At 42.4% G+C, this 26250-nt stretch overlaps 1 long non-coding RNA gene across 1 annotated transcript in view; it reads left to right on the forward strand.

The window, feature by feature from the left end:
- LOC133152937 (uncharacterized) overlaps window positions 1–26250 on the forward strand; it is a 57158-nt gene that overhangs the window by 22860 nt on the left and 8048 nt on the right. Inside the window, exon 2 of the long non-coding RNA XR_009714212.1 lies at window positions 20285–20504. This is a non-coding gene — a long non-coding RNA (uncharacterized LOC133152937). The remainder of the gene's footprint in view (window positions 1–20284; window positions 20505–26250) is intronic.

A 26250-nucleotide genomic window follows, 5' to 3' on the forward strand; every position in this document is an offset into this window, starting at 1 on the left:
GCTTCCTCCTTTCCCCTAAAGTTTGGTTCCCAAGATGTTGGATTTCCCTCCTCCTTAGGTCCCTATGTAGGTCTCGCGAAGTCCCCCCCCCCTGGATCTCGACTTCCTAGATAACTTTCCCTGGGCTCCCGTTCAAGTTCTTAAGCTCCTTCGATTGTAGTCTTCTTCCAAAAAACCAAACACTAATGAGGACTCTGAAGGTAATGGAGGAAAAACAGCTGCAAGTGTTCAAACACCTCCAAAGCGGAAGCACCCAAAAGTGGTACGATATGGAGTTCAACCAATACAAACAAACGGTGGAGTTCAAACTTTTCATTTCGTGAGGAGTCAAAGAATATCTCTTTACCATAGTAAGCTCATAAGGGTGCTTTGTTTTTCCTTTGGCAATCAGAGGAGTTGTCTTGCTGTTTTTACGCCCACAACGGCAAAATTTGCTCCGGCCCATATTGTTCAAATCTCACCTTTGACCACCTCCAAGAACTAATTCAGCCAGTTAACTTTCTAATTGGGCCAATACCAAATGTTACCTAAACTTTTATCTGCTCAGTTAATGAAAATTGTAACAAATTGACTTTTCATTGTTTCCTGTGAGCGTCATTCAGTTTGACATTTTAGGCTTAGAGTTTGCGAGTTGGAGGAACAATAACACAAATACAATAGCAACTTTCTTAAACCAGCAACTATCATGTATGGATTGAATGAGGACACAAAACTCAATTTCCCTTCCACTTACTTCCACTTCTGACAACATATAGCACAAAACCTTGAGCACACTGATACGGGATGGAAAAAAAAAACAGCTAGGCGGAACAACGAGATGTAATACACACTCCGCCGACTTTGTGTGTGATTTCACAAGATGCAAGTTGTTTGCTTTTCAAAGAGAATACCAGAAACGGATATATCAGGATAAATCAAGACAAAGCTACGACACGACTGCTGTATCCAGTGCACCACATCCCTCCCTCTCGTTTTTTATCTGCACTTGCAAATAGAATAAAATACATATGTGGTATGTTTAATCATGGTTACCCATAGATTCAACTGACAAGGCTTAGTAAAGAAATCCTTTGAGTTCCAGAACATGGATTTCTTTGCTTGATATTGATGGGACTGTAACTCTAAAGTTACAGGTTTTTCTTTCCGGGCTACTGAGTACAATGTTTTGTTTTTGAGACTAAAATAAAACAAAAGTACTCACCATTGGAAAATAGATGGCTGGGTGGAAGGACGGTTCAAATGTACCATGGTTGGGAAGTTTGGGGACATTCACATTCTGAATATCTAAGTCTTTAAATAGTATATAAAGGTGGATAATTTCTAAATTTAATCAGATGATAGAATCGCACATCATGATTGTTAAAACTAAAGCAATCATTCAGTTTATGTGCTGTTGTTGTGGAGCGTGTTGAAGTAAATACCCTCTCTTCTGTGATTGTAGTGCAGAGCAAACACGGCGGCTCTTTTGGGGATACGGTGCCTAAGGCTTCATCCTGTTTTGGCAGCTTTTCTGGCACTCTGCCTTCTGGGGGAAGAGGCCGGGGGACAGGTGGGGACCGACTGGCCCATGCCAGCTGACCTGTCAGCTTCAGACCCTTGTGTATTTTAAATAAAAGAAGGGGAAGGGGGCTCTCCGAGGCAGAGATGTGGCTCGGTTAGCTTATGCATGTAGAGTGTGTGTATGAGGAGTAAAAATAAAAGTAGACGGAGGAGCAAAAGGGGGATGACAGAACAGAGAGGAGATCGAATGTGACACTTCCTGTGTGATTCATTGAGATCAGGTCACTTCTGTATATCTGGACAGGAATGTTGTGCTGTTCCAGGACTGGTATCACAAAATGTACATTTTAAGTTGTCCAGCAACCAGCACAGAGTTCCCGTGGCGTTTGAAGAAAGGATGAGAGTTGTGGGAGGACAATCCATGGATAACACACTTGCTCATAATGCCTTGAGCATCTGACAATTCCTGACCGGGAAATATGTGTACTTGTCTTATGTACTTACATCACATAAAATGTATACTGGTTAAAATCACTTGTTAATAAAGCATTCTGTGATCGTGACAATCCCTCGACATGATTTGCTATGCGAGGAAGTCGTTGCAAAATTTAGCGCAACGAGAACGAAGCGTACAGTACGGTGTTCAACATTGGAAGCTCAGCCGCACCGTCAATATTTTAAGTTGTGCTTCTCGTCCAAGTTGTTGTCGATGTACTAGTAGAGCTTGTTGGTCTCCTTGTCGTATGCAGGTACAACTTTTCTTTTTCCCCCGCTACGGTTTTTCTTTTACACATTTTCCTTGTGCTGGAACAAATATATGTGCTTGACAAGAGTCACAACTAAGAAAGTGGTTGTCGAAGCTGAAGTTCCTGTGTTACCTTTTGCAAACTCTCTCTCAAAGCCCCCCTGTTTGAGAGGAGTGGATATAAGATGGCAACCCAGCGGAAGGCGCAGATACTAAGGAGACACACGGCGCTGAATAATTTATGGCGCAGCAAAATACAGACAGCCACTTGAAGTCCTGAGTAAGTAGAAGATATAGACAGTGGTGACATATCAAGCCACAATAAAGACACAGTGGAGAAAGCAGTGGAAGAGGATGGGGTGGGCACGCGGCGGTGGTGGGGGGCGGGCTGGCGCATTCTGTGAATTTCTCGAGTTAAGTTTGTTTTGGTTCGGCTGCACTCACTTGCCTGTTTGTTTCAAAGTTGCTCACTGCTCTTCCTTGTTTGTCGAGTCCTCTCGAGCTGTCACACCAGGGAGAGTACCCAGGTGAGCTCAAGGAATAGAGAAGCCCGTGGCCCCCTTTTCATGTCCTCGGATTAGCTATTCCCTCTGTACACCCTGACGAATTCCACGCCGGGGTAACCGGGGGAGACACTTCCATCCCCATCCGGTGACAGCATGATGAAGGCTGCCCGAATGGCCCGGTGTCTGGTTGGTGGACTGCCAGGTAGTGAACTTGTAATCTAGGTGGCTGTGACATTTAAGACCCACGGCCCCGCTTCGTCAAGACGGACGGCCGCTTGAGCTTCGTCTCTCTCCATTAAACCTCAACGGCAGGTCACGACGGACTCACCGTCCTCACGTTGCCCCGTCGCATCCCCGACACTTTCATCCCCCCTGCTTTTGCTTTACAAGTGACATCTGTCATCGCTTTAAAAGCTTTGGAAGTTCCGCGTCCTCGCCATGAGCTCCTTTGATGGTGATTCGGCCTCGGGCGTTTGTCATACATAACTTAGGTAGAGAACAATGTGAAATCAGACTGGAGGATTTCATATAAAAGTCTTAAGTATGCTACGGGCGGGTAAAAATCAAAATGTCTCTAACCGCTGGAGGGAGCGAATCAAAGTGCAGCAAGGAGATGACTTGAAGAATCCTAAGTTGCTTGTATCACAGTCTTGTCACTTTGCTTCTTGTTCGCCTCGTTAGCGTGGCAGGCAGTCACCGTCAGTGACTTAGCCTGCTAGCATCACATGTAAGAGTTAATAAATCTGCTGCGAATAGCAGAAATATGCAGGTAATTGAGGCCCACGCAAAAAAGTCATGTGCCAAGATAATGGCATAATACTTTTTTAAAACTATAAAATAAGGTTATGACTTGACTAAGTAAAGCTCCTCCCCCTTACTTTAACATAGATGAAAACAAGATGGCACAAAAGCAATTTAGTAGACATGGCATTTGTCTGAACGGAAAGAAAAACTGGGTACTGCCGAAAAATACAAAAACAAAAAGTAGTAGTAGATGAAATTATAAAATAGAGGGATTACTATTCTCTATTTTCATTTGACCCATCGCGTAGCCAGATGTCATTAGATTTTTATCCCAAATGGAAGCAGGCTGATTCCAATGTGAATATATCAAATTCCAATTTTATTTGTTTTCATTAACACTGCCATTACCCGTTTCTGAACTGCGAGGGGGGGGGGGGGGGAATCTGAATTTTGTCAACTAAATTTATGAAGCGTAAATTCATCAAATGCCTTTTTGGAGAACTTTGTGACAAGAGTTTGGAGCGTATATCCACAGTCATCTGCAGGCAACAATGTTATTAGGAACAACAGAATAGCTGCGTGCAAACAAGATTCCGGAGGTAGTGGTTGCAGTCAGTCATACCACAACTCTTCTGTTAAGTGTGTTCAGCTGTGTTTTCGGAATGCCGATTGGAGCTCATGTTTGCGTGTGACAAGCAACACGACTTAGATTACATCCGTCTCCACATGCATGCACCCAAAACGTATGCGTCTTCTGGTTCTGCGTTTTCTAGCTCTTTTGTCGCTTGATTGTCCCTCGTTCGGAAGTTAACCCAAAATTCAGCCGTCCCTTTTTCTCACCACATCATGGCTGACAGGCATGTCTTCCAGATGGCTGCCAGATTCCCCAGCTTCTTGTCAGTTCACATTAAGCGGAGTTTGATTAATGCAACATTTAAAGGCCGGTTAAACGTCCCCCCGCAAGTATATGCGTGTTCAATTAGAGTCGTCGAGCAAATGTTAATAATGATTTGTTTTGTTTGTATTTTCTGCCTATTGTACATTGTTTTACTCTCGAGCACAACTAATTAGTTATTTTCCTCCCTTTGATAAGCTTTATTGTTTAAACTCGTTGTGCATGATTTGATTTGTTGAGCATTGCTATGGTCAACATCAGGGTGACATTGTGTGAGAAAAAGAACAAAGTAAAAAAGCCATCGCAAGTCAACATGCACAACACAGCAGCTGTTGAGAACATCTTCTGGTTGCGAGGAAAAAAAAAGTCAGTAAGGGAACCAAAAGCTTGGCCGACAACAGACACTGTGCCCCTGGGCTGACAACACACCTGCTAGCTTGTTAGGACACAGCAACCTGCAGGTAGTAGCAGGGAACAAAAACACGATCACACAACACAGTCACAGTCAGTAAGATGTTTTTCATCTTTTCTATTTAGTTGTAATACAAAAAATACATTGGCAACCAGACCTTAATTGTTGAATCTATCAAAATTAATTTACAGTGGAGCATCATCTATTATCTTAGGTTAGCTAAGATTGCGCATGTGTGTGTGAGGGTTAGGGGTTAGGTTTAGGGTTAGGGGGGTTAAAGATTTATATTTACCCCTTGTGGGTGACTACCTGAATTTGGGGTGAGATCCAAACACGCTTAGTCGAGCCACTTTGCCCCATTGATCCACCTTTCCAAAACGAATTAGAAGCCAAGCTCTCCCATGTAGCCACTCGATACCACAGTGTTGCCACCATGAATCATATCGTGAGAATTTAACCGCGCTCATGCCAAAATTAATTTTACACCGGGCACTCATATGACAGACTTGTAATACCCTATCAAGTTCCTGCAGTCGAAAAATAAACACACGTCCTTGAATGGAAATGTCACATTCCCAGGTATTATCTCATCACGTCCGGCGTTGCTACACTTCAAACGCTGATCAAGGCGACGGTGTGATGGCGCACGCCACAACTTTCATTTGTGTCACACATCCATCAGTCATAAATAACCTGAGCTGAAAAGAGGACAGAAATTAGAAAAGAAGATGGGGATTATGGGGGTAGATTATTGTTTTATGATGGTATTATGCTTTTTATTAAAATAGAACCACTGCTTTTCAGTGCTGGAACTGATCATTGCGATGCATCTTGCAGTTTATCTCTTTAGTGATGATGTTTTTGATGAAATGTTTGATTATTTGGTAAATTTACCAATTAATCAAACAATATTTGTTGTACAGCCTAGAGTTTATGAACTCATTCACTGCCAAAGTGATGTTTGACGTCCATGCTCGTTATTGGCAGTGAACGAGTTAAAGTAGAGGTCACTAAATAAGGATTAAGGATTGGGTGCGCTGATATTATCCATTATTCAGCTCGCTGGATATCCATGTTAGCAACACAGCAAAGGGAATGATGATGACATCATTAGCGCTCATCACCAATTTTATGTTTCATTGACTCCGATACCGACACTCGCTTTTATTTGAGCAGCATTGTTGCAGGTGCCTCGTGGTCCTCTGAGCTGCCGACACTTGTACGCTGATTGTTTCATGTTTTCAGGGCCGGGGCAACCCTACGCCTACGGTGCTTTTGAACCTTCATCCTTTTGTGCCCTCCGCTAGCGCTTTTGTTCTACATGAAACAGACTATGTATGGTCAGCAGCAGCGAGATCCTGTAGCAGCAAGTGTCAGTTCCGCCACGGGTTCACACGGACGCATTTTGAAGATGAAGGCGGCTGTGCGCAAACATCCCGCAGGTCAGGTGACACGCTTTTTTTTTTACGCGAGCACAGCATCCTGCAAGATCAATCCCAATTACAAGGAAGATATTAAAGTTTCATCTGACTGCAAGAGCAATGTTTGCTCTTTCATTCTCCCACTCTCTCTCCGAAGGATTCACTTTTATTTAGAGTGAAACCGAAAGTAGAAAGCCGCTTTCTTAATATACGATGCAGTTGTTCTTGTAAACCACCGGACCTGTTTGTGATGTTACTCCGAAAGCTACATTTGCTTTATTTTACAGAGTCTCTCATGCAAAGCAAAATCAAATGACTACAACGGTAGACTGACTTTTAATTTGTTCACTACCGAATAGGAAAGAATGTTCAGCACTAAAACAAGTACACGGTGCTACAAATTTGAATATTAAGAAAAAAAACAAAAGGGAACATTTGCGTCGGGGGAAAACATTTGACGGAATTGCAGTGTGAAAGTGAGACTGTCCTCTTGGGCTCTCTCTTGAGTACCATACTTAACTCAACCCTCTGAAACGTGTTTGTTGACCCAAAAATGATCTTCCCCAAACCCGAAAACCTCAGTCAAGACAGCCTGTGATCAATTCTCGCTCTTTTCTCGATTCTTGTTCCGCTGTTGCCCAAACAAAAGCCAACACCAGTCGTCTTTTGTGTCTGAGCATGTTCAAAACCCAAAGAGAAAACCAGGCCATTCCCATTTCCTCGCCCCAAATACATATTGCGGGAAATCTCGCGCAGCTTCCAAACTCGGAGTCCTTTCCGAAATGCCCCGTGACTGATGTTTCCCAAAAGTGGCAACACGTGTCCCTCTTACCCGACGACTGCAGCCTTCTCGTCTACAGATGTTGTCGCTTGATGTAGCCGTCGCGTGGCACGGCACAACTTAATAAAATATCACTTGCGGCTTTGACAGGAGAAGGCCTTAATTGAGTCCCTTGTCAGTTTTATCAAACTGCGTGTTATAGGCGTTTGAAACTCTTCGCCGCGCTCATCCTTTGCGTTCTCTTAAAGAATAGGATAGCAGCCAAAAGAGAAGGGGAGGTGATGCCGAATAGAAGAAAGTCAAGAAGGGGAGAGCAGTGCTTGGAAAGAGCCGTCAGAGTCCGTGTTGTCATTGGATTCATAATACAGAGACATGATTTTAATTTCCTTCTGTTGTGATCAAAAGCCGACAGCGGAGCCTGGTCGTTAGGATGCGGATATACGCGCATACCAGATGAACCGCCCATCCTCATCGCAATGGTCTGGACAACGCAACGCAAGATGAGTGGAAAATGCGCCAAAAAGATGAGAAAAGGAAAAAGTACTCGCTGGAAAAGCCGACAAAGCTTGGCGTTGTTTACAGACCCCTTTTTGACACCATTTTGCTTTTTCTTCAAAGAGCGATACAAATCCCTCTTTGCCCGAACAACATTCGATCACACAGAGAAACGATCGAAAGCTGCACAGACACACAAACCGTAAAAAGAAAGATGCTATTGGAAAAAATTACAAGCATCATTATTTTCATTTAAGGAGCACTTCATCTCTAAGCCACCAAATAACAATTGTCAGGCATGCGGTAGATAAACTACCAATAACAAATGTTATAATAATGTGGCGTGCCATCTGACATGACTTGTTAGAATACTGAAGTTGTCACAACAAAGCCAAAGAAAAAAAAAGCTAATTAGGTCTTGACACCCCACAAACACTCAGTTCAACCTTTCATGCAAGGCAAACTGAGCTCCAGTGAGGAACACAGACGAGTATAAAGTAAAACATAAAATTAGTCATTCAATGCATCTTGAAGTGAGCTCAGTCTTGCATGATATAATTTAGTCTTGCGTGGCCAGTCGAAACTCTCGAGCTTTAACCGTATACAAGTGTAAAGTTTCACCAAGCCCACATATCCTATAAGTAGTATTTCTCCCATTCTGTTTGTGTTAAATCAATCTTCACACTTTTCCCCCCATCCATCCCAGCACTTGTGGTCTGCTGGGGCGTTTTTTTTTTTTTTAAGACAGAGACTTCCTGAACTATTTTGGTATCAAAGCTCAGAGGCTGCGAAAGGCATGCTCTCTGAAGTTGACATGTAAGGGGAGGGAGCCCCCCCCCCCCCTCTCGACTCGCTCCAGCCCAGCCAGGATGGATCTCGACGGGGGGATACGAGCCTCAACCGCTCCCCTTCAAGAACCAAATCCTCCCCAGACATTGGGAAGGCTTTGCCCACTGCGTCTCGAATAAAACACTCGGGCTATTTTCTTGGTGAACATTTGAAAACATTCCTCGCTGATGATTTAACGCGGATATAAGCAAATCCAACCCTGCAGGGGAGGACTGTCGTCCAGGTGACCATTTGAGTCGTCTATTGCTTGTGACCTGGCTACACTCTGACCCCCGCCCCTCTCCCAACACCCGCCTTCCCGACTTCCAACAGTCTGCTCCCCGACTCATCTACTGCCAACTGCTTCAAGTTATTCATCTGGAAGAAATATGCATTCATCATTGTATTTTTAATCACACCAAATAGATAGACAAAGGGAAAGCCTTCGGGAGAGGGAAAGCAATCTGCAATTCCCAGAGCTCACATGCATTGTATTCCTGCCCCGCGTTGGCAAACATTCACCAAATTAACTCTGAATGAATTTATTTTCTAATGTGTGTAAAATATTCTACCATGGAGAATAGAGATGCTCTTTGTGTGCTTATGTGTGTGCGTGTTTTGGTGCATTTGTATTCTTGTGCATAAAAGACTCTACGTGCCTTCAAGTTTTAACTTTAGATCGACAGCACAAACGGTCACTGTCCAAAAACGACGAAAAATCTCCAAATGTCTTTTCTTCCACGTTTTTATCATAATTGTTCTGAAATATTTTTGAGCTAGTAGGTTGCAACAAAGCCAATGTAAAGATAAATATCGGGAGCACGGATGATGACCAGAAAAAATAAATAGTATTTTCACTTACGGAGGCAGCCCTTCATCCACAAGTGATGCGCCGCATGTAGTGCACACATTCCTAATAACAAATTTTGTAACTATCATAGGAATAAAAAACAAAAATTAAATATTTTCCACTGTACATTAATTCATATAATCACACATTTGTTGTCAAGTCAAGAACTCAACATTCAGAATTCAAACAGTCGCCGAAGACGCCCGATGCTCTCTGCAATTAAGTAATAGAAACTCCTCCGTTGCATAACCACTTCCCCAATCATCCGAACATTATTTTGCCGTGGAGCCGTTTGGCCTGGCCAACCCCAAAACAAACGAGCGAGCCCATCCCTCTGTGCTCCCCTTTCCCATTGTCTTCATTAATACTGTACATTCATTTAACAACTCATCTTGCCTGCCGTCTAATTGAGTCACATCGCAGGCCTCGAAGTAGGACACGTACACATCTGACAAATGGAAAGCTATCTGGCCCTCTTGTCCTCTGGGATCTGCCTTGCCCCCACTTCTTACAGCACATCTACTTTGTTATAGCTCTGTCGCCGTGCGTGTGTGTGTGTGTGTCGAGATCTGATGCCTCTTTCATCTGCTTTGAGCTATCTGTTGATTATCTCTGCAGACCTCGGTCGGAGTCTACGTTAGCTGCCGCAGATTGGAAGGTGGGGGTCGCTCAGAAAAGACCAGGGGGGATTCCTTTTTCCCTATCAGAAGCAAACTCCCTTCGTATTGTCCCTGCACACGCACACACATCACAAACAGATGTGGGCTCACGGGAAAGGGAGGGTCGGCTATAACTTAATGCCATTACATTAAATTTTAAATAATATTATGCAAATCAGAAATGACAGGAGATTATCTCCTTGGGACCTTGGAAGGGATTCGTCAGTTCTTATTCCAATAGCCCTGGAAAATAGCCCAGACATCCCGAGCGACGTGGGGGAAATATGGCAGGGCGTGACGGAGCCTGCCACTGTTTGAAAAAGAACGTGAGAAAAAAAAAAAGGAGGACCATCGCGTTGGCTATTAAATCAATTTAGCCGAGAAGTCGATGAAGAGAAATCCGTCAGGGAAGGCACCTCCCGGGACAGTTCAGGGGTCCTGGCAAAGAAGATGCTGCCACTGCCTGATGCCAAGGAGGTGGAAGCAATCTGTTTGTCAAAGTGAAGCCGAAGAAGGACGCTTCCGATCCGTCAATTTATAACATCCATCCTGCAACTTCTTCCTCCTCGCTGAACTGATGTGTGATATAACGTGGTCAGGTTTTTGTTCAACATCAAAACATGGTGTTATTACTTAATGTTTAACACTTAGTGCTCCGCCCCCTCGACTCAACCACCCCCAACCACTTTTCTCCAAGGTCCCCGTAGGCCCAGAGTGCACCTTCCGTGCTCATAGACGACAGTCAAACTCAATATTGTGTCCGGGACACAACCTTCCATTACTGAGCAAAACAAAGTCGTGTCTGTCTCCAACGCTTTGGGCCAACAATTAAAGACATCACGCATCAGGAGCAGAAGCTCCGGAGGGGAGAGGAAGAGGAGGCGGCGGAAAGGGAAACAGGTAACGGTGCAGCCATTCCATCAAATATTGATGGAGCTAATTGAGGTTTTTAGGTAGCGCATTGCATCTTGTAGACGGGTATCGTGTTCCTCCTTGCAGACGATTGTCCTGTGTATAAATTCCTTGTTATTGTGAAAATATTTTCTCTCTTTGGAAATAATGCTGTATTTCAAAAATAAATATTTGACCATGCATTCAAAATGTAAAACGGTTTTATGAAGTTTAATTACGGTACATATTATAGTATCTATGTGTTGTGCTCTTAAGGGGCATGGCCTTTAGTGTGACATCACAAGTTTGAGTCAGGTTGGCCAGTAAGTGTGTTTGAGCATCCGAGCTTGAGTTGTGTTCTGTTTGAGAGCTGGTCGAGGCGCTAGTGTGCCACTAGCATGCCAAATTTAAACGGAATGGCACGAGCCACTTTGATTGGATCATAGGTGTAGTGACCACTCCCACAGTTGCGCAGCCCTCCCACTCGAAGATAGATGTCTGTGAAACTAAATCCTGAAAATAAAGCCCAGTATGTTTCGTCTTATAATTGGATATGTTATACCTTATTTGCCACCCCAAATCCTGGAGACGGAAATAAGGCATTCCCGGTCAAAAAGTGAAAGTATGTCAACTGGAAGTTAGGGTGACACACTTTCAAATTGTTATATTATAAAGATAAATGTATGATAAACACAGGAAAAATTGAAATTGTAATCATGTCATGATATTTTTATTCACTATCATTTTGAATATTCTTACCGGTTCTGACAGAAAACAGGAATAGCATCCACCGCTCCCTTCTGGTGTATATATTTTCACCATCTAGATAATGCCGGATTAGGTTTCCGCCCTCCCCCTCGCCGCCCCCACCACTTGCTTGAAATCTAAAACTCAACGCTGCAGTCTGTCTCTCAGTGCTAGTCCCTAGTGTGAGGGGCCTTTACAATGGCAGCTTTAATTTGTTGGAAAACAAGTTGACAATATTGATTTCAAAAAAGTGCTCCCTTTTCACTCCTCTGAGGAAAAAAAAATGCATTGAATGTGAAAAGCTGTAGCCTTCAATTAAGCAGAGGTTTGTAGGTGTTTTCATTTGGGCACGGTGTTGACTGGAAATGATACATTTAAAAGGCCTTGTTTTACTTCAATCCCACTCTGATAATATACACGCAGACGCCGAGTGTCTCCTGAAGGACCCAAGTGTTGGCACTGGATCATGCCGTACAACACAAGACAGATGGGGCGTATTTATCACGGAATGAGAATCGTGTTCTCATGCTCAGAGAAAGAAAGAGGAAGGAAAATTCTGCCGCTAGAGAAGGCGACACGTGTGCTGTGACATTCACACTTGTCCCGCTTCCCTATGTTGCTATCTTTGTTTGACAAAAGCCACACTTTGTTTTCCTTTACCACAGTGTGACTATTTTAATTTACTCACGTATCACACGGGGATGGGTTAAATGCAGAGGACAAATTTCACCACACCCAGATGTATGTGTGACGATCATTGGGACTTTAACTTAACTTTAACTTTAACTCACTTATAGTGAACCAGAGATTTATTCAAGGTAGGGCATTTGTTATTAATTATGGCCACATCTAACCAATTCTATTTGTCAATCCAGTCAGTCCTCCTTGCAAAACAAACAAGGCATTCTATTATTTTGATTTTAACTCAGTTTTCATCTTCATCATATGTGTTCAACTCAAGGCCCGGGGGCCCAGAAATGGCCCACCACATTATTTTATATGGCCCATGAAGACAAATTTTGTAATGACTTTGTGTCATTACTAAAATTACAAATTGTCTTCACTTTTTAAAAATAGATATTGCTAGCAATTTTAATTACCATTAATCTTTTTAAACTATTTGAACAGTTTTTACTCCTCTGATTTCAAAACTAGTTCTGTTCTGTATGTTGTGTAGTCTATACTATCATAGTGAATGAATGAATGAATGAATGAATGAATGAATGAATGAATGAATGAATGAATGTCATAATGGCCCTCTGAGTTGAAACTATGACCACAATGCGGCCTGCGGCAAAAATTTGTTTGACACCCCTGATCGACACCATTCCCTCTCTTATTGTGAGATATCCTGTAATCTGGCCATTGAACTTTGAACTTTCTCCACTTTGAACTTTCTACACCTCTTAAGACTACACTGGTTTACTTTTTGTTATCATATATTTTGTTAATTGAGCGATTTATTTCCAGAATGAAAAGAAACTCTATAGTTTACCATCGAGAGACCAATTAAATAGCGCTTCCCTGCGGTAAGGCCATTTTTAATGCGAGGCCTATTTGGGGCTCTCATCTGGCGCTTAAGGCCCAGACAGAATTGGGTGTCAACACGGCGAGTGACTGGAGCTACAGGGCTTGTAACACGGGCTTTTGGAAGTCATCCCGCTTAATACAGACACGACTAAAGCTCCCTATCATCCCCCACAGAATGACACGGCGCGGCTCCGAGTCTTACCCGCGCACAAAGAGCTTAAATATCTTAATGTGTAATGCATAAAGGAGGTCCTCTTATTACGAACCCACGAAGTACTCTTGAGGCTTGTTCGTCAACGGGCTTACCACCTGATAGCGGGAAAGTAAGAAGTCAAATGAAGTTGTGAGCTCATATTTTCTTTCTTTTGTTTCTCTTTTTGTGTCACCGACAAGCCTTTGCTCGTACTGCATGTTCAAGTTTTAGCAGGAATGGGAAAAAAGGGGGCGAGAAGCTCCCCTAGTGGTCTCTCCTGAGACTTACCTCGGAGAGTTGTGCTCAGCTCAGCAGCAAGCAAACAGATTAATAGAACCAAGAAATAGCAAACGTGTTACTTTTTTTGTTATTGTTTTCATAACAGCAGGCTATTTTTTGTTTGCTTACATATATATATATTTGTGGAGAAAAGCTTTGTTTGCAGTAAGCTTCAATACTGTGTCACAATTTAGTAACTACAATGTTCTCATCATGCACTACTAAATAAAATACAAGCGTTGAGGGAGATATACGTGTACACAAATTTTAAGTGTGAACATTGATTCTTATGCTCGCTTTTCCCACTGCAATTCCACTGAGCAGCTTTTTTTTGCTTTGTTAACTGAGAAAGCGATTTGCAGTCTGTATGCTTTGAAGATTGCATTTATTGTTGTTGTCGGTAGTGCAATAAAATCACTGAAAGATTAAATGCATCAGTGAATAGGAGACACTAATAATATTTCATTAGATTCACTGAAAACAGAGCAAGAATGGGCCGATTCCATTTTTTTACGCAATTGAGATTGTAGTATGTGTTTTGCTCTTGTACTAAAAATAGGCTTATTAAAATGTATTATAAAATAAATATATTTGGATACTTAGTCGGTCTATTTGTTGTTAAAAAAGGATAGAGTTAACAAACATATTTTATTAAATATTTAATTGTAGATAACTATTAGAGAATTATAATAATTAATAATAATTATAATAATTATTACCTATTATGGAACCGCTTTGGTCAAAACCAGCTTATGGACTCAATTTTCATTATTTTGTTGTTTTGCTGGGAAAAGAAATACACGGTATGACTTGGCAAATTAATCATTGCATCAATAAAAATAGATTTGCAGCATCGAAAACAATTATTTCCTTTCATCGGTCTCTTTAAACGCTGTGTGGACATTGTTGAAGCACGGAGATGCTTTGACCTAAATTGATTACCCGCTTCCTTTTTTCATCATCCCACCCCCCTCAATGCAAGTGCCAGGTTGCTGACTGGCCAGCTGATGGTATCAGGAAGTGTCACAGGATATTTGAATTTCATTGGATTTCAAGTGAACGAAGGCGAGGAAGGGCGTACACATTAGCGCCCTGATACAATCACATTTGTCAGCATGATCCGTTTTAAGTGCATTTCAATCAGGACGTGATTTGTTGATGTTGTTACATTCCAGCCCTTTGCTGACAGACTGCTATCTAATGTGCACAATTGAATTTTCTTAACGCTGCTTTTCATACGGCGGGTTCCTCAGATGCTCTTTGGTTGCGATACAGCAGGCTTTTAATGGAACGAGGTAAGCTGGGAAACATCTGTCGCATATCAACATAACATCTGTATTTATGAGGTGGCCTGGCCCTTTATCACTTCTGGGCCATTATCTCGTGCCGATGCAATAATACAAGATGCTCGTGGAGATGTGTTGGTGCTGACTGACTTCTATCAGCTATCTGTGTTCACTAATCTAATTCATAATGTTACAGATAACTCATCACTTGATTCTCAGCATTTCGGAAGTAGGCTACCTGTGGAGTTCACATCCGTAAACAATCGATGTGTTCATTATCATGAACTTAAAAAATCTTAGGCTATGAGAAGTGGCCATCAAAACGCGTACAGCAGGTTTTTGGTTTATGACGGAATTCTATTGATTATGTTGCCCCAATTTATATGAAAGTCGGAATAAAATGGTCTCCAAATCTTTTTCTCACTATTTGACAAAGATGATGCTGCCATCTTCAGTTGGCTCACTTCCTGGTTTCGTGTTACAATCACAGAACCTTGACCCTTTTTTATTATTTGTCTTTGTCCCCTTTCCTTAGACACACACGTTCCGATACAAGGACTGTCCCTACTTACGTTCACATTAGTGGAGATTTTTATTTTTCTAACACTGAGCTCATCCTGAATTTTACTGCCTTAGATGTATTTTCTTTCTGATGAGTGGCTTTTATTCAGGACACACAGAAGCCTCACAGCCAAATAGAAATCAATAAAGTGAGCTTGAAATTCAGAGAAGGGTGCCGCAATGTCACATCAAGGTTGGAGGGTATCTTCGGTTGAAACAACATATCATTCACAGGAAATCCTCTCTAAGTCTTTTCCACTCTTCAGTGGTCGCTTGGCTACACTGATATGTTGCTGTGGTATAGGAAAGCCGCCATAAATCAATACAGAGACTGAGAATTTGGGGTGATGTGACCGGGTCAAGACCAAAACTGAAGTAATGCTCGGGCAAGTAAAGACCACGAAAAAGGCAGGTCAAAGCCAAGATCAAGTCTTTGAGGATTTGATACCAGGTCAAATTCAATCCAGAGGCAATGGGAGAGCAGGTCAAGGCCAAAACAGATCTAGAGCAAGTCAGCAAGTTTGAGGCAGGTCGAGACCAAGTTAAAGTAAAAACCAAACCTATGCATGATCAAGTCAGACTCTTTGGGGAGTTCAGACTTAGTCAAGACCAGTACCTGAAAACCAACCAAAATTGATGCCAAGACCGACTTGACCCAAGTAGTGAGACTAAGCTCAAGACCAAGACCCAACTCAATACTTTTGTTGGGTCTACAGTATGTGCTTAATTGACCAGGACCAAACCTGCCAAAACTTCTTGCCTACAAACTCACTGAAAAGGAAGTTCCCAGCTTTCGCCAGTGTTTTCCCAACAGACAAATATCAGAGCCAGCTTGCGTAGACACTGCTCAGACCCTTGACCCCGGCCTCCCTCCTGGCAGTAATCTGCGTTGGCCCACTTCAGGCTGACACCACAGAGTCCCCTCTGTTGTGCTATTATCGGCCGAGTGTTATTACCCCTCTTTGCGGTGCCAAATCTGCCTTGATTTCCATCGACCGTCTCCTGAATCAATGCTTTTAAAAATCTTTTACTTAAGAGCAAAAGCATGCATTTTATGTTTTGACATGACTGTATTGATTGGGGACGTTGGGGTGGGAGTAGTTTTGCAGGGTGGTGGCGGTGGGGGGAGCTTGTTGACCTCTTTATCATTCTTTCTGCTGCTTCTCCAATCTTTACGCTCTTCTCTCTTTGCACTCTGCCAGTGTCTGGTAACACTGCCATCCTTAATGGCTTTCTCGTGCTCCGTCTTTGCCTCTCCGCCTCCGAGCACACCACCACCATCCTTTATGTCTCTCCGGATCCCTCCTTCCTTCCTACCCCCCTCCACTAATCAATACTCCCCTCAATCCACACCCCACGTCACTCACATTTGGCCAGCCAATAAATTATGGATGTAGGCCTCTCACATCTCACATCTAAAATTTCTATTGTGTTTGTCAATGGATGATCGATACACCACCTCATCTCATCCTCAAATCTCCTCGCACCTCCACATGCCTCGCTCTTCCACTGTTTTTTGTTTGTTTGTTTTTGTTAGTTGGATTTTTGTTTTGTTTGGAAGAAGTGCTTCATTTCTGCTGCCTGAGTCTCCCGAGGCTGAAAATAACAAAAAGGCAATCATCAAATAAAAGCCCTTGCTTCCTCTTCTCCAGCACCTCGCTCTGACACTTACAACCTTTTGTTTGATTTTTCTTTTAAAATGTCATTAAATTTGTCTTGTTGGAGAATATGCCACAGTTTGCGGCTGTGGAATGCAGGGACCTCATGGGTGAAAAGGGTTTACTTTTTATTGCTGCACAGTTAAGGTTTAAGCCAATTGGAATTTTGGCATGAATTTATTGAAGTAGCATTATACGGTGTCCTTGGTTTACGACTGTGGTCAGTTGCTTCGCCAATGACTGAATCCAAATTTGTACGTATAAGTCAGCATGCATCTTAGCTAGTCACTAACTTATGCTAAGGGGGTTGATAAATCATGATTGCAGTACTATTTTGGTAATAAAATCTAGTCTGTAAGTTTGACTCAATCGGGACACCTTATAAATTAATTTTACACATGTGATTCTAAATCTCAATATGTTCCCATTTTTTAAACGGGGGGCTGAATTAAGCATAATTTTGAACGACTCTTTTTTTTGTTCAGGAATTCAAATAATAATAGTTGGAAACCTTAATCAACAAATAATAATGCACTTTACCATTTCTATTTGAATCGGAATGACAACTTTATTAAAAATGTCGTTTAGGTGCAAGTTTTTCCATACTGGTGCATTAACAATGACAGACTCAAATATTTGGTTATTAACTCTGCTGTTAGTTTAGGGCAGCTGCTGCTCTGATTCATTTTGTTAACTCACCATATGTACATTAAATAGATACTCAACCGTTTGCCTTTGGGGTGGACAAAAACAACAACATTCTCATACACTCACGTGCCAGATTGAGTTTCTCACACCCACAAATTCAACTCTCATTTTCTGCACGCCAAGCCTGCAGGGTCACATCAGTGCGGTGGTGTAATTTTAGTGCCCCCCCCCCCCCCCCCTTCACCACCCACCCAAGTTGCACCTGCTCCTTACACCACATCTCACCTCCCACCTGCTGATGACGGAGACTTTGCCGCCTCGTAACTTCAGCTGTGACTTTTCGGCCTCCCGTTTCCATGACCACTTAACCCCCGGACACTGGCTTTTAAGTGAAGGTCTGCTATGTGTCTGCCAGCCTCCACTTGGCAGCTACAGCTTTGTGCCATTACCTAAAGTAACACGCAAACCCCAGTCGGTGAGGAAGGGGGGGCAGGGGGTGGGCGTGCAGTCCTTTCAATTGGCTGGACTCACACGAATGTTTGACGTGTTGGCGTCTGTTTTCTCATATTATGATTGGTGGATATTATTGACTCAACTACTTGCAATCTTGTCAGAATTTTTTTTAATAAACTAAAAAGAAATAAACATAAAATAGTGAAACAATGTTGAGGTTAGAACAAGTTTATGAACAAAATGTGATATTGCGGAAAAAAATGTAAATGTAAATTTGAAAGGAATAATCCTTCAATCAACACTCCTTCTCATAGAGGAGCTCTAAAAAGGCTGAGCCTGTTTTGGCTCCATCTCTCAGTGTTATCTGCTTCCTGTCTGTCTGCACCTTTGTGCCCCCCACTCACCCGCCCATAACCTCAACACCCACCCACCCCTGCTCACCCCAAGATCACTGGCAGAGAACCAGACCAGTTTCTCTACACCCACTTGTCCAATCCCTTCGCCCTGTCATTCCATCCTTTCCCAAAAAAGCAGGCCAGGTGAAAAACAGACCGTCTCGGACACGCCTTATTGGTTCATTAAAGAAGCCCCCCACCCTGCTCATGTCCTGCCACCCAGAGAGACACGCACGCATGATCATATGCAGGCCCGTGTGCACTGACACATTGCCACTCTGACAGGCTACAGAGCAACAAAGGCAGCCAGGCACGATAAGTCCTCCCCATCAGCAAGGGTCAACAGCCTTATCGTTCCCGTGTCTGAACCTCACTGGTGTGTTTCGCTTCACTTGATAGTCTCCCGTACAAGTCCAATCATGGCAATGTATTTCTGTGACATAAATATCATTTTAACCAGAGTACATTTGAAGGCATCATGAACTGCTCCATTAGGTTAAGGCTCAAAAGCCAAAGGTCAAAGTCGTGCTCTTGTCAAAGTGGGTCAGAATGTGACTGAAGGTCCACTGGTGACACGTGTGGGCTACTAAGGTCACTCCATTTCCAGAAATTCCAAGGAAGGTGGTCTCCGCCTCGATATTGATAAGCATACACATGTACGTATAAAAACGACTGGCGCAGCTAAGGGGGGGCACTGCTCCCTTTAGTGAAGCAAAAAAATACCAAGTTTCACGTCACTTCTGATTATTTGCGGTATGGCTTTCAAAAAATCTTATATTCCTTCTCTCTTCATGAGTTTCCATCCTAATACTCATACATGCACACGATAGCACACACTCATTCATCCCAGAGTCGAAGTGTACAAGCCAGGCTGCTGTCAACTCCGAGACGTCGCTTCGGATTTGCCTGCGAGAGCAACGAGACTTCGCTGATTTGTGTGACAAACACAAATGCTTTTAAATTCCCAGAGCCCCGGCTCCTTACCAGCCTCATACCTTGTAATGCATTATTCACGTCCTTCTCCTGCAATTCCCTCACCCACCCCAACACTCGCTCGCCCAACCCTCTCGCATCACTGGAGGAACAGCCGCAGACTACTCAGCAGGCAGGAAATCCATACGGCCTTGACATTTTTGCTTCAAGCGGCCAATTAACCAAAGGCGGATATTTTGTCTCTTGTACTTAACGGCAAGGACATAATGATGTACTCAAATTTCAGCTGGCCTATCATGATTGCGAGTGGATCTCAACGACTCAGATTGTATGCATCTGTTTTATTTCCTCGAATCATGGCCCTTAATCTGGACCCAGGTACCGTTTTGAATAAATACCTGTCCTCAACTAAGTTTTACCTCTTAGGTGAGTCTTTATGCAGGATTGGACTCATGAGGTGAGCCATGCAAAGGGTTAGGATTAGGGTTAGCTCTGGTGAGCTCTGTGTTTGTTTTCATTTTGATTGCTGAATTTACGAATTGTTTTTTTTGCTAACGTGAAAATGTAGCATTTTGTATAACTTTATTTGCCTTGCAGAGCGGAAGCAATTAATGATAGATATCCTCTCTTGGATCCACTCAGGAATTGTCTCTCTGCCTGACACGTAAAGGCATATGGCGAATCTTTGTCCGACCTCCTTTTGAAACTCGTCACACTTTCTCTTTGTTCTCGGGCATGTCAGTTTACTTACAAAATAGGTTGTGTCACCCGCCTCTGATGAATAATGCATGGACAGCAGCCATCTTATTTTCCCTTTAATAATACTGAAATCTTCTGTAATATTAAGTGATATTTGCATGGATCTCTGTGACAGAATGGAAGCGATGCTGAGATGATCAAACGCCTTTCGGGTCACGTCATCTATCCATCTAAAGCTTCTCTTCAAACCACTGGAGGGAATCCCTCACCCCCTCCCAAATAACACCAAATCACTCACTTTTCCGGCTCTTCGTCTCCTCCCCATCCCCCGCCGGAAGACGTGTCAGGAACCGACGTCTGTCACACTGTCCCACGGCGGCCTCTTGATCCAACAAGTGAGTGGCGCCTCATGTCTTGTCACCTGTTATCTCCGCCGTGTCTCGTGCTTCTGCATCTGATCACTCGCAGCTTTCTTTTACAATTCTTGAGCGCTTTGACGTTTGTTCATAACAATTAGAATTGATGAGTTTGGATGAAGAAGAAAGATTGGATTAGCGGTTGGCATCCCAGAGTCACAGTTCTGAGTTTTTTGGGTGTGAATCTCGGTTTGGACTGGGGACATGAGTCAAATCCATATTTAAACTATTAAAATATACCATAAAATTAGAAACCAAAAACTGTTCCAGAGTTTTCCACAGGGAAGGAGTCATCTTTGTCCCTCATTTTCCCCATGGCGCCTTCCTCTCTCTGGCTTTGGCGGTGCCAGTCGGATTAGGGCGACCTGTACAAAACTGTTGTAGGTACAAGCATGCAGCATGTACTTTGGATTAATATGAGGCGATAATATATGTGTAAAGACTTGAGTGCTACCTACAACCCCCGAGAAGTCCCGTGGTGAGTGTGCAGCACCGGAGCTGAGTATTAACCAAGAACTCGTGGCGACATCTGTTTCAGGTGTGCAATGAGCTGCGGAAAAATCAACATGACATGTCGGTAACTCTAAATAGCATTAATATGCTGTTGCATCATCTTTTATCATCCAAGAGAAACTGTACTCGATTGGCTTATTCCTACCTAGCTACTTGGGTTTTAGGTGATGTGAGGGATGGGCAAGTACCAATACCAGGTATTGGTATAGGTGGTAATATCAAACTTTTTTCAAGGTATTGTGACTCACGACTCTTGTGGCCATTTTATAACCAGTAACTAGAAATTAGAAGAATAGAAAATCTGCAATATCTTCATGCAAATTTCGGCCCATATTTTTTCCATTCTTATAAAAGTTTTTTTTTGTAAAGTGTAGTATTTTATTTATTTATTTATTTTTTTCTTATGCTTTTTATCCCATGAAGCCAGTTAAGTAGCAAAGAGGAAATGTCTAAAGATAACCACTGATTCAGACAGAAACAGGTCTAGCTAAGTGCTAACATGCCTTTAAAATGACAAACACTCCGTTTTTGTTTGTTTTTAGTTCTGTGTGAGATTGTGCATATTTTGGTAGCTGTCAGCTTGTCAGCAAGACTTTTTCCCTAATATCACATTCCTCAGCTTGTCACACACAGCGTCCACAGTGAGGTAGAAGGCATGAGGAAAAAAGCCACAGGGCATACCAGCGAGCTTAGACACACCACAAATATCCACCCTGAGATATGACACAGGCTCGAAGTTGTGAAACATCACCACAGAGCGATAGCATTCTCCTTTATTATCTCTCACTCTACTTTTGTTTCTCCTTTTTTCCACTTCCTTTATCCCAGTGTTCCCACAGATTTCCCTGCTGTCGGCTCAAATCACGAACCCCCACTAGCCACCCCCAAATCTGTTAGCCAGTTAGCGATAGGGGGGCCAGACTTAAAAGGAAAGTCTTAAGGACGAGAGCTTATACAGTGTGCCATATTTTGTTAAATAACTATGAGACGACGCTGGTGCCAATTCGTCAGTAATTGTCCCTTCTGGCGGAGTCGTGTTGAAGAGTGCCGGTGGAAGCCTAAGCTCGAGATCACCGCAAGTGTTAATCTTCTTATACTTAAGGTATCAGGTTTTTTCTTTTGATGTCGCTAAACATGTTGACTCCTATCTGGGGCGCAGAAGGCAATCCAGACATAGCTATGAGCCAGATGGGGGTTTGTCTGTCTTCTCCTTCCAAAAATCTGCAGCTTTACGTGTGTTCTTGCACCAGCCGTCATTATGCTGCTAAAATAAAGCAACAACAAGACAAGAAAAGGAGGGGGAAAAGGGATTGATTTTGCGCTAATTGTTCTTTTCTTGGCTTGATCTTTCCTGGTTGTGATTCATATTTAATGACGTACAATCTTACTTCGCAAGCAGTACCACAGTTTGTTTCTGTGGGACCTGTTGAGTCAATTTGACACTTCGAAGCAAATAAATGTGGCGATCAATTAACTTAGTGACGTGTGAAACTTATGCTCCAATTTTCATTGTATACCTGCTGTACAATAACAATAAAGGCCTTCTATCCTATCCTAGCCTAACCTATGCTATGCTAGTTTATCCTATGCTATTCTATCCTATGCTAGCCCATTTTGTCCTATCCTATGCTATCCAGTGCTATCATACTCTATGCTATCCTATCCAATGCTATCAGTTTTTACACCAGTCACTTTCTCCATTGAAACAGCAGTAGTCAAAACATTGCCTCCCAGACGGACGCCTCAAAGTCAAAGGTAAAATTACAGTCAAAGACATGCCTCACACTAACAGTCGATTCGATAGAAAGTCTTTCTGAGAAGTCCTCACTTGTCTTTTTCTTAACACAGACCTGAACAGTTAAGTTGTCCACATAAATCTTTCAACATACGGTATATATTTGAAAAAAGAAATTCCCTCAGGCATTGAGACATTTTTGTTTAATTGCAGCATGAGGAGAAAGTAACAGAACAGTGTTTTGGTTTGCAAGTTTGTATGATTGAATAATTGCTTTGCACGCTAATTTAGAAGGTGAGATTAGCGCATGTTGACACATGTACATAGATATACAATGATAGATGTTTAGAAGGCTAATTTTAGGGATTTTGAGTGATTCCCAACACAAGTGTGTCCTGAGACAAATTAAGAAATTGTCTTAACATACTTAACTCAGTCACGCAAGTGTAAGATAAAATAACTAATCTAGTTAAAAATATATCTGCATCCAGATCTTTTTTTTATTATTTCAAACACGACAAAACAAAATACAGTAAATTCAAACCCCTTTTTTTCCAGCGTGAAAAGCTGTCACACGTTTTTAAATATAAAATTGGTACACTTATTTACAGTTATCACACTGAAATTATCCATTTTTTACTGTTTCTGATAACAGCAAGCTCAAATGTAAACAGTTTCCCCCCTTCCAACTGCTTAGCTCCAGCTTGTTGGATCAATATTAGCATGTTTCAAAAACACAAGATGAAGTGGCCCTCAGTAGAAAAAGTTTGGACTTTCTGTTCCACACGATCATTACACTGGGAGAACAATCAAAGCAACACTGTGTACTTGCCTTTCAATCCCAACTGAGCTTCAAGCAGCCCTTGACAAATCTTCACCTGCGCAAAGGATCAGTGTTGTTGTCGTACATGCGGGAACTCGCCTTGATCCCTCAGCCTCCTCACCCGAGGCTCTCCTATCAACCAACTCACTGACTGACAGATTGATGGGAGAAGCTCACCTAACGCTAAGGAATCAAGTGATTGATCACGGAGGCTCACCTGAGCACTCGAGGCTGCGCCGTTGCAACAAATGCAACGCCGGACCCCAGAGAGGGATTCTCTCTTTCTCGGCGAGTCCACCTGAGTCCCTGGGGCGGATTCTCCATTGCAGGCACTTGCGTGGTCACCTGCACTGCACGTATTCCAACATCCATCAACAAATGCCTAAAACAGTCAACCTTTAGTTCAAGTGATAATAAGTAAAACTAAACTCAGTCCGTTTTTTTTCCCACAGTGAAAAATGTAATTCATTTGTTCAAGGCTTAAACTGTCTCCAAGATAAAAACAGAATTCAAGCTTGAGATCTTTTTTATCACATTTTGACATTCCTAACTGTTATATAAGTGTACAGAAAGAGAGGTTAACCACAGTAAAATAAAAGAAAATTAAAATACTAATAAGCTATTCACTTTGAATTTTATACGGCTTATTTTTACACTTGTTTGAATTTTTAAAAACACTTTAAGGATGAATTGTTTTTGTCACTCCCCTCTGTTGTCTTACTTTTTTAATGTCACTACTAGTTCAGGTGATTTTTACTTTTATTTTAGTTTTCTAGAGTCCCATTTGTAGTGTCACGCTTAAAAATGTTTTTAATAAAGAGAGGAAAAACAAACACCAACAAACTAGGCTGGCTCTACATGCGTCATATCACCAAGATTAATTTATTGCGTTTTTGCTTTATTGTCTCTCATTGTGACATTGTTAACTAATTGTCGTGCTTGTAAGACTAGGAACAATCCCAAAATGTTGCATGAAAGCAATAAGTCAATATTTTAATGACGATGATGATTGTAAAATTAGTCAATTAGATTTCATAGAACATTTTGTGACTCCAAACAAACGAAATGCTCGTTTTGAAGTCGAGAGGCTCCAGTCTTCTGTGACTTGGCATCGTACGTTTCAACGTAGCACATGATGAGTTCATAAATGTAATCGTCCTTAAACGCTTTGCTTTAAAAATGTGCCAACATAATTTGCTAATTTGAAGCTTGGAAAACATCAAACCACGTCTCTGTCTTTTTTCCCAAAGCCATAAAACGTGTTGCCATACACATAAATGGCCACAGGACCCCCCCTTAAGCCCGGGCAGGTTCTAACAGAGCCGGACCCAAAGCTTATTATTACATTATTGCCGAGATGACGCGTGGCGGGTATAGACTGGCATCAGTCAAAGCCACAATCTGGCCCCTGCGGGGGTCACGCCAAAGCTGGCACTTTAAAGACAGCACTCACATCATCCAGTTAATGATGGAATTACAGCACTGACTCACCGTGTAGCTACATGTAAGCACCGGGAGGACGGCAATAGATTATAGTCTGAGGGGAGGGAACAAGCGAGAGAGAGAGAAAAAGTAGTTCCCGAGAAACGCAGCTGTCAGTGGGGAAGAAAGATGGAGAGAAGGAAAGAAAGGTGGAGGAGGACATAAACTTCCCGAGAATGAAAGCTTAGATTATCGTAATTATGGCCCTCTTTAAAACGCTCAATACTGTAATTATCATTGAGTCATACATTCAGCAGAAGGGGGCCGTGTAAAGGGGACATGTCATCATTGTCTGCGGCTAAAAAATAAATATATATTTTTTTTAAAACGGCCTTTAAGGTATACGCACGTCTTTTTAAAAATGGGTACGGTCAATAAACAAGAATGGGACGTAATAGATTATGTCTGGCTGTGGGTTTGTTTTCAGCGCTGGTTGCTATTTGTTATTACACTTCTCATGAATATGTGGATATGTTTAAGGTTTGAGGCATGCCCACTCATTTGGAGCATCTGAACTGCCTTCAGAACGCCTTAATGCCAAAAGGCTTGTAAGTGCAAGCGTGGCCACTGTTCGCCTCTGTTGTGGCAGCTCTGTGTAAATGCTGTGGTCGCTCTGTTTTCTTACTTTGCTTTTATTCGTTTTTTGTTTTTATGGTCTGCTTTGAGGAGGGAAAATTACATCCGTATTTATAACCTCCTGTCATGATTCAAGTTCCAGAGGACACATATGGAGTTGGGTGGTAGGATATGGGCCTCCGTGGTGGTTCTGGGACAACTCTACGAGACATAACGCCACTTGTGGAGGAAATAGCCTGTGAAGACTTGACTCAAAGTTAACAGTGCGGCCACAGACGTTTGTCGGGTTTTCCCAAACGCAACCCAATTAATGTCCAGAAAGTTTTCAAGAAGGAGTTGGGTTTTAATGTTAAATAATGTTAAAATGGCAACAGTTTCGGTTTCTATCTGTGCAATTATCCATCAGACAAGTCTCCACAAAATTGTCCAGGTACCCTTTCCAAATGTGGAGTCGCTGTGTCCAGACAAGCGCCCCTCTTAACTGGCCCATTATGGTAACACACACCTTGTAAGAGAATTCAGACACCTGAGACCTGAAGTCAGGCGGCTGGAGGGAACAAGAGCGCAGTTTCCATCTGCTTGAACCCTCTTGTACT

Source organism: Syngnathus typhle, linkage group LG4 (assembly GCF_033458585.1).
Source record: "Syngnathus typhle isolate RoL2023-S1 ecotype Sweden linkage group LG4, RoL_Styp_1.0, whole genome shotgun sequence".
In the NCBI taxonomy this organism is placed as follows: Eukaryota; Metazoa; Chordata; class Actinopteri; order Syngnathiformes; family Syngnathidae; genus Syngnathus; species Syngnathus typhle.